Source organism: Panthera onca, chromosome B1 (genome assembly GCF_046562875.1).
Source record: "Panthera onca isolate mPanOnc1 chromosome B1, mPanOnc1 haplotype 2, whole genome shotgun sequence".
In the NCBI taxonomy this organism is placed as follows: domain Eukaryota; kingdom Metazoa; phylum Chordata; class Mammalia; order Carnivora; family Felidae; genus Panthera; species Panthera onca.
In genome coordinates this window covers 166,559,396-166,571,628 of record NC_138342.1, presented here as the reverse complement: position 1 = coordinate 166,571,628, position 12,233 = coordinate 166,559,396, and the positions used below count along the sequence as shown (strand labels likewise).

General features: G+C 39.4%; 1 protein-coding gene across 17 annotated transcripts in view; it reads right to left on the bottom strand.

Moving 5' to 3' along the window:
* The window catches only part of PSD3 (pleckstrin and Sec7 domain containing 3), an 812,606-nt gene that overhangs the window by 9,728 nt on the left and 790,645 nt on the right, over nt 1-12,233 (bottom strand). The window lies entirely within an intron of this gene.

The following is a 12,233-nucleotide window of genomic DNA, read 5'->3' as shown; positions in this document are numbered from 1 at the left end:
ACTGAGCCACCCAGGCACCCCTAAAGTGTTCTATTTCTTTTTAATGTTTATTTATTTTTGAGACAGAGAGAGACAGAGCATGAATGGGGGAGGGGCAGAGAGAGAGGGAGACACAGAATCGGAAGCAGGCTCCAGGCTCTGAGCCATCAGCCCAGAGCCCGACGCGGGGCTCGAACTCACGAACCGTGAGATGGTGACCTGAGCTGAAGTCGGACGCTCAACCGACTGAACCACCCAGGCGCCCCTAAAGTGTTCTATTTCTAAACAAGATGACTTTTCAGTTATAAATTGTCCCAACAAATGCAGGCAAATTCTGTTATGACTGTCAGTCTTTTAAGGATTTTCCTGATCAGACTGAGATTATGTACATCTTAGTTTTAAGTTAATAATTATGAAGTTGAAGCTACTTGAGGTCACTCTTTTAAACTGTTTTTGTTCAAGAGTGGGAAAGAGCTTCTAGTAATTAAGCTTGCTCTGGGTTTGGTCAGTATCTATGTGGGGATGCCAAGCTTTGCTTGATGGTGATAATGTAGTTTATATGGAGTGCTCACATGCTAATTTCAGGTCATTAATACGATAACCATATAAAATTGGTACATTATTATCCCTGTTTTACAATAAAGGAGATAGAGGCAGAGAGAAGTCTAAAGTCAGAGTTTTCAAAGAAGTAAAGCTGGGATTTGATGTCAAGAAATCTGACTCCAATCCACCAATAATGAAGCAACAGAAAGAGAAATAAAGAAACTGATCCCATTCACAACTGCACCAAGAACCATAATATACCTAGGAATAAACCTAACCAAAGATATAAAAGACCTGCATGTGAAAACTATAGAAAGCTTATGAAGGAAAATGAAGATACGAAGAAATGGAAAAACATTCCATGCTCATGGACTGGAAGAATAAATATTGTTAAAATGTCAATACTACCCAAAGCAATCTACACATTTAATGCAATCCCAATCAAAATTGCACCAGCATTCTTCTCAAAGTTAGCACAAACTATCCTAAAATTTGTATGAAACCACAAAAGACCCCGAATAACCACAGTAATATTGAAGAAGAAAACCAAAGTGGGAGGCATCACAATCTCAGACTTTAGCATCTACTATAAAGCTGTAATCATCAAGAGAGTATGGTATTGGCACAAAAACAGACACATAGACCAATGGAATAGAATGGAGAACCCAGGATTGGCCAACAATCTTTGACAAAGCAGGAAAGAATATCCAATGGAAAAAAGACAGTCTCTTTAGCAAATGGTGCTGGGAGAACTGGACAGCAACATGCAGAAGAATGAAACTAGACCATTTTCTTACACCATACACAAAAATAAATTCAAAATGGATGAAGGACTTGAATGTGAGACAGGAAACCCTCAAAACCCTAGAGGAGAAAGCAGGAAAAAACCTCCTTGACCTCAGACACAGCAATTTCTTACTTGACACATTTCCAAAGACAAGGGTATTAAAAGCAAAAATGCACTATTGGGACCTCATCAAGATAAAGAGCTTCTGCACTACAAAGGAAACAATCAACAAAACTAAAAGGCAACCAATGGAATGGGAAAAGATATTTGCAAATGACATCTCAGATAAAGGGCTAGTATCCAAAATCTATAAAGAACTCACCAAACTCCACACCTGAAAAACAAATAATCCAGTGAAGAAAAGGGCAGAAGACATGAATAGACACTTCTCCAAAGAAGACATCCAGATGGCCAACAGACACATGAAAAGATGCTCAATGTCACTCTTCATCAGGGAAATACAAATCAAAACCACACTGAGATAACACCTCACGCTGGTCAGAGTGGCTAAAATGACCAAATCAGTAGACTATAGATGCTGGTGAGGATGTAGAGAAGCGGGAACCCTCTTGCACTGTTGGTGGGAATGCAAACTGGTGCAGCCACTCTGGAAAACAGTGTGGAGATTCCTCAAAAAATTAAAAATAGAACTACCTATTACCCAGAAATAGCACTGCTAGGAATTTACCCAAGGGATACAGGAGTGCTGATGCATAGGGGCACATGTACCCTAATATTTATAGCAGCACTTTCAACAATAGCCAAGTTATGGAAAGAGCCTAAATGCCCATCAACTGACGAATGGATAAAGAAGATGTGGTTTATATGTACAATGGAATACTACTTGGCAATAAGAAAGAATGAAATCTGGCCATTTGCAGCAACGTGGATGAAACTGGAGGGTATTACGCTAAGTGAAATAAGCCAGCAGAGAAAGACAGATACCATATGTTTCACTCATACGTGGATCCTGAGAAACTTAACAGAAGACCATGGGGGAGGGGAAGGGGAAAAAAAAGTTACAGAGAGGGAGGAGGAAAACCATAAGAGACCCTAAATACTGAGAACAAACTGAGGGTTGATGGGGGGAGGGGAAAGTGGGTGATGGGCACTGAGGAGGGATGAGTACTGGGTGGCATGAGTACTGGGTGTTGTATGGAAACCAATTTGACAATAAATTATATTTAATTAAAAAAAAAGAAATCTGAATCCAGAACCCATTGTCTTAAGAATATATTTTCTCTCTGGATATAAATATATATATATATATATATATATATATATATATATATATATATATATATATATATATTCATATATATATAAATATATTAGGATGACTAGTCTGACAGAGGCTGTTGGTGTAACCAATTTAAAGGCATTTTGAACCTCCTCTACTCCTATGTTCCTCCCACTACAAAGGTAACTCCCACTAAAAAACATGAATGCTTTCCCAGCCCCATGTGCAGCTAAGATGGATCATGTGATAGTCTTGCCAATGAGATGTAAGGAGAAGTCTAATGGGGAGCTTCTGGGAAAGTAGTCTGGCTTTCTCATAAAGAGGCCAGGCTTTAGGTGCAAGCTCCCTTTTCTCTTATCTCTTCCTTGACATGCATGTGATTGCTATAATGGTACCTTGTGCACCGGGGCAACAGGCATGAAGACAAAAGGACCACATGCTAACTTGAGGAAAAATGGAAAGAAACAGCCTGGGTTCTTGATGATACAATGAGCTGGATCCAACTCCATGATTCCCTACCACCTCTGAATATCTTGTTAAGTATGAATAATAAATATCCTTAGGGTTTAAGCCATTAAGGCATTGTCAAGTGCAGCTAAAAGCATTACTGATACACATTCTAATCTTAATAAAGTAACAAAGTAAATGTATAAAATACAAAGCTTATCTCTGAAAGCTACAAAAAGGCTTAGTAAGGGCATTTGTAATAAAAATGTCATCAGTATTACACATCAGTCTGTGCATCAGTGAAATCGGGGGATTAACCAGACAGATGTAGGACATACTAGATCAAAGGTAATACAATCAAAATATTAAAACTCTGTTGACTAGTAATAAATTTACACTTAAAAAAACCCAGTTTCCTTTTGATCAAGAATATTCCAGTCATGTTTACATGGTTCCAGTGGATGAACCTGTTCATGATAATTCCAGTAAAGTACCCTTGGACTGATTTATTTGGGGGAAGAGATCAGTCTGTGAACGAAGCTTAGCAAAGGAATTCCCGTCACCTGAGTTTTCCGGTTATATCTATCACAGCTTCACAAATGGATCGAACCCATGAATCCAGTGGCCGAAAAAGAGATGCATGTCAAATACTGAGAACACTGGTGGGGAGAGGGCTGAGTCCTGCATAAGTGAATCGTGACTGGTGGGGACAGCGGGGCAACAGGCGTGAGCATTCCCCCCACAGCATGGGAAAACCGAAGGTCCGGCGCCCGGCGCCCAGCTCCCATTCCCCGCTTCCTGCCATGCAGGGACGCTGGCTGCCACCAATGTTCAGTTTAGCGTGCTGTGTGAATGAGAAGAGCCTAGGCCTCTAGATACAGGAGGCTAGGATTTCATCAGCTCTTTGATTAGAACACCAAAAGGCGGGCACTTCTCCTATGGCTGTCACGCCATTCCTGCTGACCAGTTCAAGCATGTGCGAAACAGAGGACTCGTGTGTTCGCGGTAAATGAGGTATGATCAAGGCGCCTTCTTCAGGAATTAGGCAGTTCGTGAGATATGAACTGTTTTAGTCTGTCCAGGTATTGTGCGTAAAGTTCTATGTCATTGTGTCCAGCCCCTTCCACCTAGAGGGGCTCCACGGCTCGAGGACAGCGCTCCTAAATGGCCAGGCTGTGGGAGAAGAGTTTTAATACTTTGATTGTCTGGTTGGTCTAACACAGAGCCTAGCTGACTTTCCTTCTGTGAAGACCTCCTTGTAGGGCTTTTTTAAAGTACTTGTACATATTTGCAATTGCATTGTGCATAGATTCTTAATGGGTAGTTTTCTTTTGTCAGGCTACAAGACAAACTGCAGACCCCTCGTTTGTAATGTAAATGATTGAATACATTTTGTTAATGTTTTTATTCCTATGCTTTGCTATTAAAATTTTGTTATAACATTTCCAAAACAACAAAAAAAAAAGAATCACAAGTTTATGCTTTTAAGAATTTATGTAATTAAAACTTCACTAAACTAATCTTTTCAGTTTAGGAGTTACTTGGGTTTTGACACTGGAGCTGCACCGAGTAAGCCTCAGAAACAGAAGACACTTAAAAATTGCTACACTGATCATCTTGGTTGGGGGTTTGGGTTTGGGGGTTCCTTGGTTTTATTTTCATTTTTCTTTTCAAATTTAAAAGCCTTAAATGCACTGTACGCCTCAGATTGTTGTACAGCAGGATTGTGAATGATTGCCAGTCTTTGTACCATGGTGTGGAGACAGCATGGTGGTTGGCCATGGAATAAAGGAAGCATGGATCAGAAAAAAATAAAGAAATAAAAAAATAAAGGGCATACTAGTTCTAATGTCATATTCATTCTAAAAATTTATTATTTTAATCTTTTCCTAACTTCTTGGTGGCAAGATTGAAGTACAGGAAAGTACTCCCAATATGAACAACCTTTAGTAAAACGATCTAAAGGCAGTTTGAAAATAGATTCAGAAAACCCGTAGAAGGCATATTATTTCATGAAGCTGGGGTATTTACCTTAAAAATTTTTTTTTAACATTTAATTATTTTTGAGAGACAGACTGAGATAGAGCACAAGAGGGGGAGGGTCGGGGAAGGGGGGGCGCACAGAGGCCGAAGCAGCTGTCAGCACAGGGCCTGATATGGGGCTTGAACCCATGGACTGCGAGATCATGACCTGAGTCAAAGTCGGATGCTTAAACAACTGAGCCACCCAGATGCCCCAGTTTCCTGAAGCTGGGGCATTTATGCAATAAAAGGAGTATGAAAGACAAATTTTTGAGATGACCTGAAAGGGGACAAAAGGAGAGAAGATGATAGGACCAATTTTCTACTAGTCTTTGAAGGAACTGATACTACTAGGAAAATTCACCTGAAAAATAAATGAAGGAAAAACCATTTCAAACACTCATGCTACAGCTCAACCTGCAAAACTATTGTCCCAAATAAATTACATCAATGTGTCAGTCAACAAATAAAAAGAATAGCACTGATGAAAAACAAAGACAAAGCAAAAGCTAAGGATGAAAGAGGATTGGAAAATAAGTGTTCAGTTGTTGTTAAGAGAAATAAGGAAAAGAAGGTGATGTGTATTTATAAACTTCCAAATGGCTGTGCTTGGTTTCGGGTTAAAAGGATTTACAGGGACAGAAGCTACTAAACCCAGTGATGCAGCTTTGTTTTGTAGCATTCTCTAACACCAAACCAAATTGTCTTCAAAATGTTTTAGAAAACATCTATCTTAGAACTATTTGTGAGTATTGGTTTCAGCCATATTCTTCTGAGATTACAGATTCATTCAAATATGTAAATCTCTATCTATCTAGATTGGGGCTAACAAAAAAGATTGTCTCTGAGTAGAGAAACACAGCTCTACATGAAGCCCTAAAGAGCAATGGGAATGAATGTAACTTTAACAGTCTCGGGGAGGAGTTAAGATGGCAGAGAAGCAGGGGGACCCTGGGAGTTCCTTGTTCCTTAAACACAGTTGTATTGAGGTCAGATAACTTGGAACACCCAGGAAAAGGATCTGCAGACTGGAAGAAGGATCTCCACAGTTGAGGGCGACAGCATGGCAGGTGAGAGGTATATGGAAGTGAACTGGGGGAGAGAAAACGGTGGTGTTGCAGAGGGGAAGGAACCCTTTCCCTGGAGAGACAAAGGAAGAGAAAAAAAGAGGATTGAAAGAGTGTGGTGTCAGGTTTGCACGAGAGGAAAACCTTTTTGGACCACAGACTGGGGTGCAAGAAGCACTGAGTGTTTCAGGTTTATTTGCAAACAACATCTGGAGCTCAAACTCAAGAGGTTTTGGAAGTGCACGACTTCCTCTGGAGCAGAGCTGTGGCGCATGCTCCTGAGGAGAAGGCAGCTGGTCCTAGAGTGCTTAGTGTGGTGTAGGAATCTACGGACACCCTGGGAGACAACATTCCCCTTCCTGGAGTACTTTTGGAAGATGGTATATTGCCTCTCCAAAGACAAAAGACCCTGTGGGCATAAGCACAAGGCCTTTCATTGGCAGGGGACAGAGGCACACCCAGAGGGCATATAATGTTTTTGCTGCTTTTAGCAGTGCTGTAGATTCTGTGCACTGCGCAGGTGTGGGACCGTTTTTCTGGGACAAGGACATCAAACACAGTGTGGAGAGGCTCTACTTCAGAGAAGGGGAGCAGATCTGCCTGGTGCCAGACTTCGGGTTTTATATCCCAGCCACGAGTCAAAGAAAAAACACAGGAGAGTTGTGGCAGAGGGCAAGCTGACTGCCCTTGCAGTCTGTGAGGGCTGCCTAAATAGTGGGAGGTGTGAGAACCCCTGCCTCAGGATGAGAGAGTCCAAGGGACCATTTTCTGCTCAACACGAATATGGTGGGACTTCAGAGAGCAGCATAGTGGCCCCCAGTGTAGTCTGGGCCCCCTTACACTAAACCCAACCCCCCTGTGCCTGGTAACGGCTTATAACTGGGACAGGACTGACTCTGAGCCAATGCAGTGAGCCCCTGCTCCAGAAGACCACCATAGGTAGCACCCTGTATACTAAAAATCGAGTCCTTCAAAAGGACATCTGCAGTTCTGGTGGAATTAGGACCAGATTTATTCTTTTTTTTTTTTTTTCTTTCTTCTTTTATTCTTTTGGAATCAGGCTCAAAGTTTCTTGTTTGTTTGTTTGTTTTTTTCATTTACTTTCATTTCTCTCTCTCTTTTTTTGATGAGGGTTCTTTTTTTCTTTTTTCTTCTTTTTTCTCACCTTTCTCTTTCTTTGGATCAGCCTTATAGTTTTCTTATTCTCTGTTTTTTTTTTTTTTTTGCGTGTGTGTGTGTGTGTGTGTGTGTGTGTGTGTGTGTTGGTGTTGTTCTCTTTCCTTTTCTCTTATTTTAGGGTCAGGCTTTTTTTCCACTATTTTTTCCAGTGTCATGTTAACAAACAAATCAAATCATACCTAGGTAAAGGTCCGAACACTCCACACTGCAAGCAAGGAGGATCTCTGAAGAGGACAGACCACTGGGAAAGAGCAGCCAAAACACAACAGCAGAGTGCACACAGCATACACCAGAAACATTCTGAAGTGCCAGGCCCTGGACAGTATATGGACCCTTTAATATAGCATTAATCTCAGGTGCAGGAAACATAACAAGCTTTTAAAACATGGCAAAGATAGGTAATTAACCAAAATGACAACACAGTAATTCTCCCCAAAAGAAAGGTAAAGAAGAAATCACAGTCAAGGATGTGCTCAAAACAGATATAAGCAATATATCTGTTTCTAAAAAGAAAAATTCTTGCTGCAGAGATCAAAGACCTAAAATTAGTCAGGATGAAATTCAAAAAATGCTATAACTGAGATGCAGAAAAAGGTCAACACCACCACATATCATAGTGAAACTTGCAAAATACAAAGATAAAGAGAGAATTCTGAAAGCATTTAGGGACAAAAGTCCTTACCTACAAGCATAGACACATAAGGTTAGCAGCATACCTGTCCACTGAAACTTGGCAGGCCAGAAAGGAGTGGGAGGAAATATTCAGTGTGCTGAATGGGAAAAATATGCAGCCAAGAATTCTTTATCCAGAAAGGCTGTCATTCAGAATAGAAGAGATAGAGTTTTACAACCAAAAAGTAAAGGGGTTCTTGACCACTAAACCAGCCCTGCAAGATTTTTTAAGGGGGACTTTTGAGTGGAGAAAACAAAACAAAACAAACAAATAAACAAACACCAAAAGAAAAGAGGAAGACAAAGCAACAAAGGCCACAAAGGACGAGACCACATCACCAGAAACACCAACTCTACAGGTAAAACAAAGGCACTATATACATATCTTTCATTAATCACTATGAATGTAAATAACTAAATGCTCCAATCAAAAGATACAGGGTATCAGAATGGATAAAAACACAGATCTGGGGCATTTGGATGGCTCAGTTGGTTAATTGTCTGACTTCTACACAGGTCATGATCTCATGGTTTATAAGCTCAAGCCCCATGTTGGGCTCTGCGCTGATGGAGTGGAGCCTGCTTGGGATTCTCTCTCTCTCTCTCTCTCTCTCTCTGTCCCTCTCCAACTTGCGTTCTCTCTCAAAATAAATAAATAAATTTCAACCCTCTCCTAAAGTATCAGAGACTCATTTTGGGCCAAAAGAAACATGCAGATTTAAAGTGAGGGGATGGAGAACCATCTATCATGCTGATGGATGTCAACAGAAAGCTGGAGTAGTCATACTTATATCAGACAAACTAGATTTTGAAACAAGGACTGTGACGAGAGAGGAAGTGGGTATTATTCATAATTAAGGGGTCTATCCATCAAGAGAATCTAATGACTGTAAATATTTATTCCCCCAATCCAAATATATAAATCAATTAATCACAAATATAAAGAAACTCATTGATAAAAATACTGTAATAGTAGGGGACTTTAATAGCTAACAGTAATGGACAGATCATCTAAGCAGAAAATCAACAAGGAAACAATGGGTTTGAAAGACACACTGTATCAGACAGATCTAACAGATATATTCAGAAGGTTTCATCCTAAAGCAGCAGAACACACATTCTTCTTGAGTACACATGGAACATTCTCCAGAATAGACTGCATGCTGGGTCACAACTCAGTCCTCAACAAAAAGATTGAGATCATACCATATCTATTTTTGCATCGCAACAGTATGAAACTTGAGATCAACCACAAGAAAAAACTTGGAAAGCCCTCAAATATGTGGAGGTTAACGAACATCCTATTGAAGAATGAAAAGGGTTCACCCAGAAATTAAAGGAAAAAAAAAACATGGAAGCCAATGAAAATGAAAACATGACAGAACAAAACCTTTGGGATGCAGCAAAGGCAGTCCTAAGAGTAAAGTACATTGCAATTCAGGCCTATCTCAAGAAGCAAGAAAGGTCCCAAAGACACAACCTAACCTTACCCCTAAAGGGGCTAGAAAAGGAGCAGCAAATAAAGCCTAAATCCAACAGAAGAAGGGAGATAATAAAAATTAGAGCAGAAATAGATAATATAGAAACAGAAAGAAAACCACAGTAGAACAAATCAACGAAACTAAATCCTGGTTCCTTGAAAGAATAACAAAATTGATAACCCTGTAGCCAAACTTATCAAAGAGAGATGGCCCAAATAGATAAAATCATGAATGAACGAGGAGCGATCACAACCAACACTACAGGCATACAAACAATTATAAGAGAATACTATGAAAAATTATATACCAACAAACTGGGTGATCTAGAAGAAATGGACAAATTCAAAAACATTTACACACTACCAAAACTGAAACAGGAAGAAAGAGAAAATTTGAACAGACCCATAACCAGCAAAGAAATTAAATCAGTTATCAACAATCTCCAAACAAATAAGAGTCTTGGGCCAGATGTCTTCCCAGGGAAATTCTACCAGACATTTAAAGAAGAGTTAATACCTATTCTTCTCAAATTATTCCATAAAATAGCAAAGGAAGGAAAGCTTGCAAACTCCCTCTGCGAAGCCAGCATTACCAAACCACTGATACCAAAAACCAAGACCCTACTCAAAAGGAGAAGTACAGGTCAATATCCCTGATGAAACTGGATGCAAAATTTCTCAACAAGATACTAACAAATTGAATTCAACAGTACATTAAAAGAATTATTCACCATGAACAAGTGGGATTTATTAACGGGCTTCAGGGCTGGTTCAAAACTCTCAAATCAATCAATATGATAGACAACATTAATAGAAGAAAGGATAATAACCCTATGATACTGTCAAAAGATCCAGGAAAAGCATTTGACAAAACACAGCATCCATTCTTGATAAATACCCTCGGCAAAGTAGGGGTAGATGGTACACACCTCAACATCATAAAGGTCATATGAAAGACCTACAGGTAATATCATCTTTAAATGGCGAAAAACTGAAAGCCTTTCTCCTATGGTCAGGAACAAGACAAGGATGCCCACTCGCATTATTACTATTCAACATAGTATTAGAAGTCTTAGCCTCAGCAATCAAACACCAAAAATAAATAAAGGGCATACAAATTGGCAAGGAAGATCAAACACTTTGTATTTGCAGATGACATGATACTCTATGTAGAAAACTTGAAAGACTCCACCAAAAACCTGCTAGAATACATGAATTCAGCAAAGTTACAGGATATAAAATCACAACATGTAGAAATCAGTTACATTTCTTTCTTTAAGTTTATATATTTATTTTGAGAGAGAGAAAGAGAGGAAGGGAGGGAGGGAGAGAACACAAGCAGGAGAGGGGAGGAGACAGAGGTAGAGAGAACCCCAAGCGGGACCTCTTCATTGTCAGCGTGGAGCCTGACACAGGGCTCGGACCTGTGAACCGTGAGTCAAATTGACCTGAGTCAAAATTAAGAGTTGGACATTTATCTGACTGAGCCATCCAGGTGCCCCAGAAGTCTGTTACATTTCTATACAGCAATAATAAAGCAGCAGAAAAAGAAATCAAGGAATCCATCCCATTTATAATTACACCCAAAACAATAAGATACCTAGGAATAAACCTAACTAAAGAGGTAAAGGATCTGTACTCTCAAAACTACAGAATACTTATGAAAGATATTGAAGAGGACACAAAGAAATGCAAAAACAGTCTATGCTCATGGATTAGAAGAACAAACATTGTTAGTATGTCTATTCTACCCAAAGCAATGTATACATTTAATGCAATAAATAATACTACTAGCAGTCTTCATAGAGCTAGATAAAACAATCCTAAAATTTGTATGGAACCCTGAAAGACCCAGAGTAGCCAAAGCAATCCTGAAAAAGATAAACTGGAGGCATCAAAATTCTGGATTTCAAGCTATATTACAAAGCTTTAATTATTAAGACAGTATTGTACTGGCACAAAAACAGACACATAGATCAATGGAAAATAATAGAAAACCATGAAAGTATGGTCAACTCATCTTTGACAAAGCAGAAAAGAATATCCAATGGAATAAAGAAAGTCTATTAGACAAATGGTGCTGGGAAAACTGGATGGTGACATGCAGAAGAATGAGACTGGACCACTTTCTTACACCACACACAAAAGTAAATTAAATTGATGAAAGACCTAAATGTGAGAAAGGAAACAGTCAAAATCTTAGAGAGGAACACAGGCAGCAACCTCTTTGACCTCAGCCAGAGCAACTTCTTACTAGACATGTTGCCAAAGGCAAGGGAAACAAAAGGAAACATTAACTATTGGAACTTCATCAAGATAAAAAACTTATGTACAGTGAAGGAAACAATGAACAAAACTAAAAGGCAGCCTATGGAATGGGAGAATATATTTGTAAATGACGTATCTGATAAAGGGTTAGTATCAAAAATCTATAACGAACTTATCAAACTCAACACCCAAAAAACAACCTAGTTAAGAAATGGGCAGAATAAAAACATGAATAAACACTTTTCCAAAGAAGACATCCAGATGGCTAACAGACACATGAAAAAATGCTCAACATCACTCATCATCAGGAGATACAAATCAAAACCATGACGAGATACAACCTTATACCTGTCAGAATGGCTAAAATTCACAACACAAGAAACAATAGGTGTTGGTGAGGAAGTGGAGAAAGCGTAACCTTCTTGCACACCTGGGGTAATGCAAATTGGTGCAGCCTCTCTGGAGAACAGTATAGAGTTCCTCAAAAAACTAAAAATAGAACTGCCCTAGAGATCTAGCAATTGCACTATTAGGTATTTACCCAGAGGA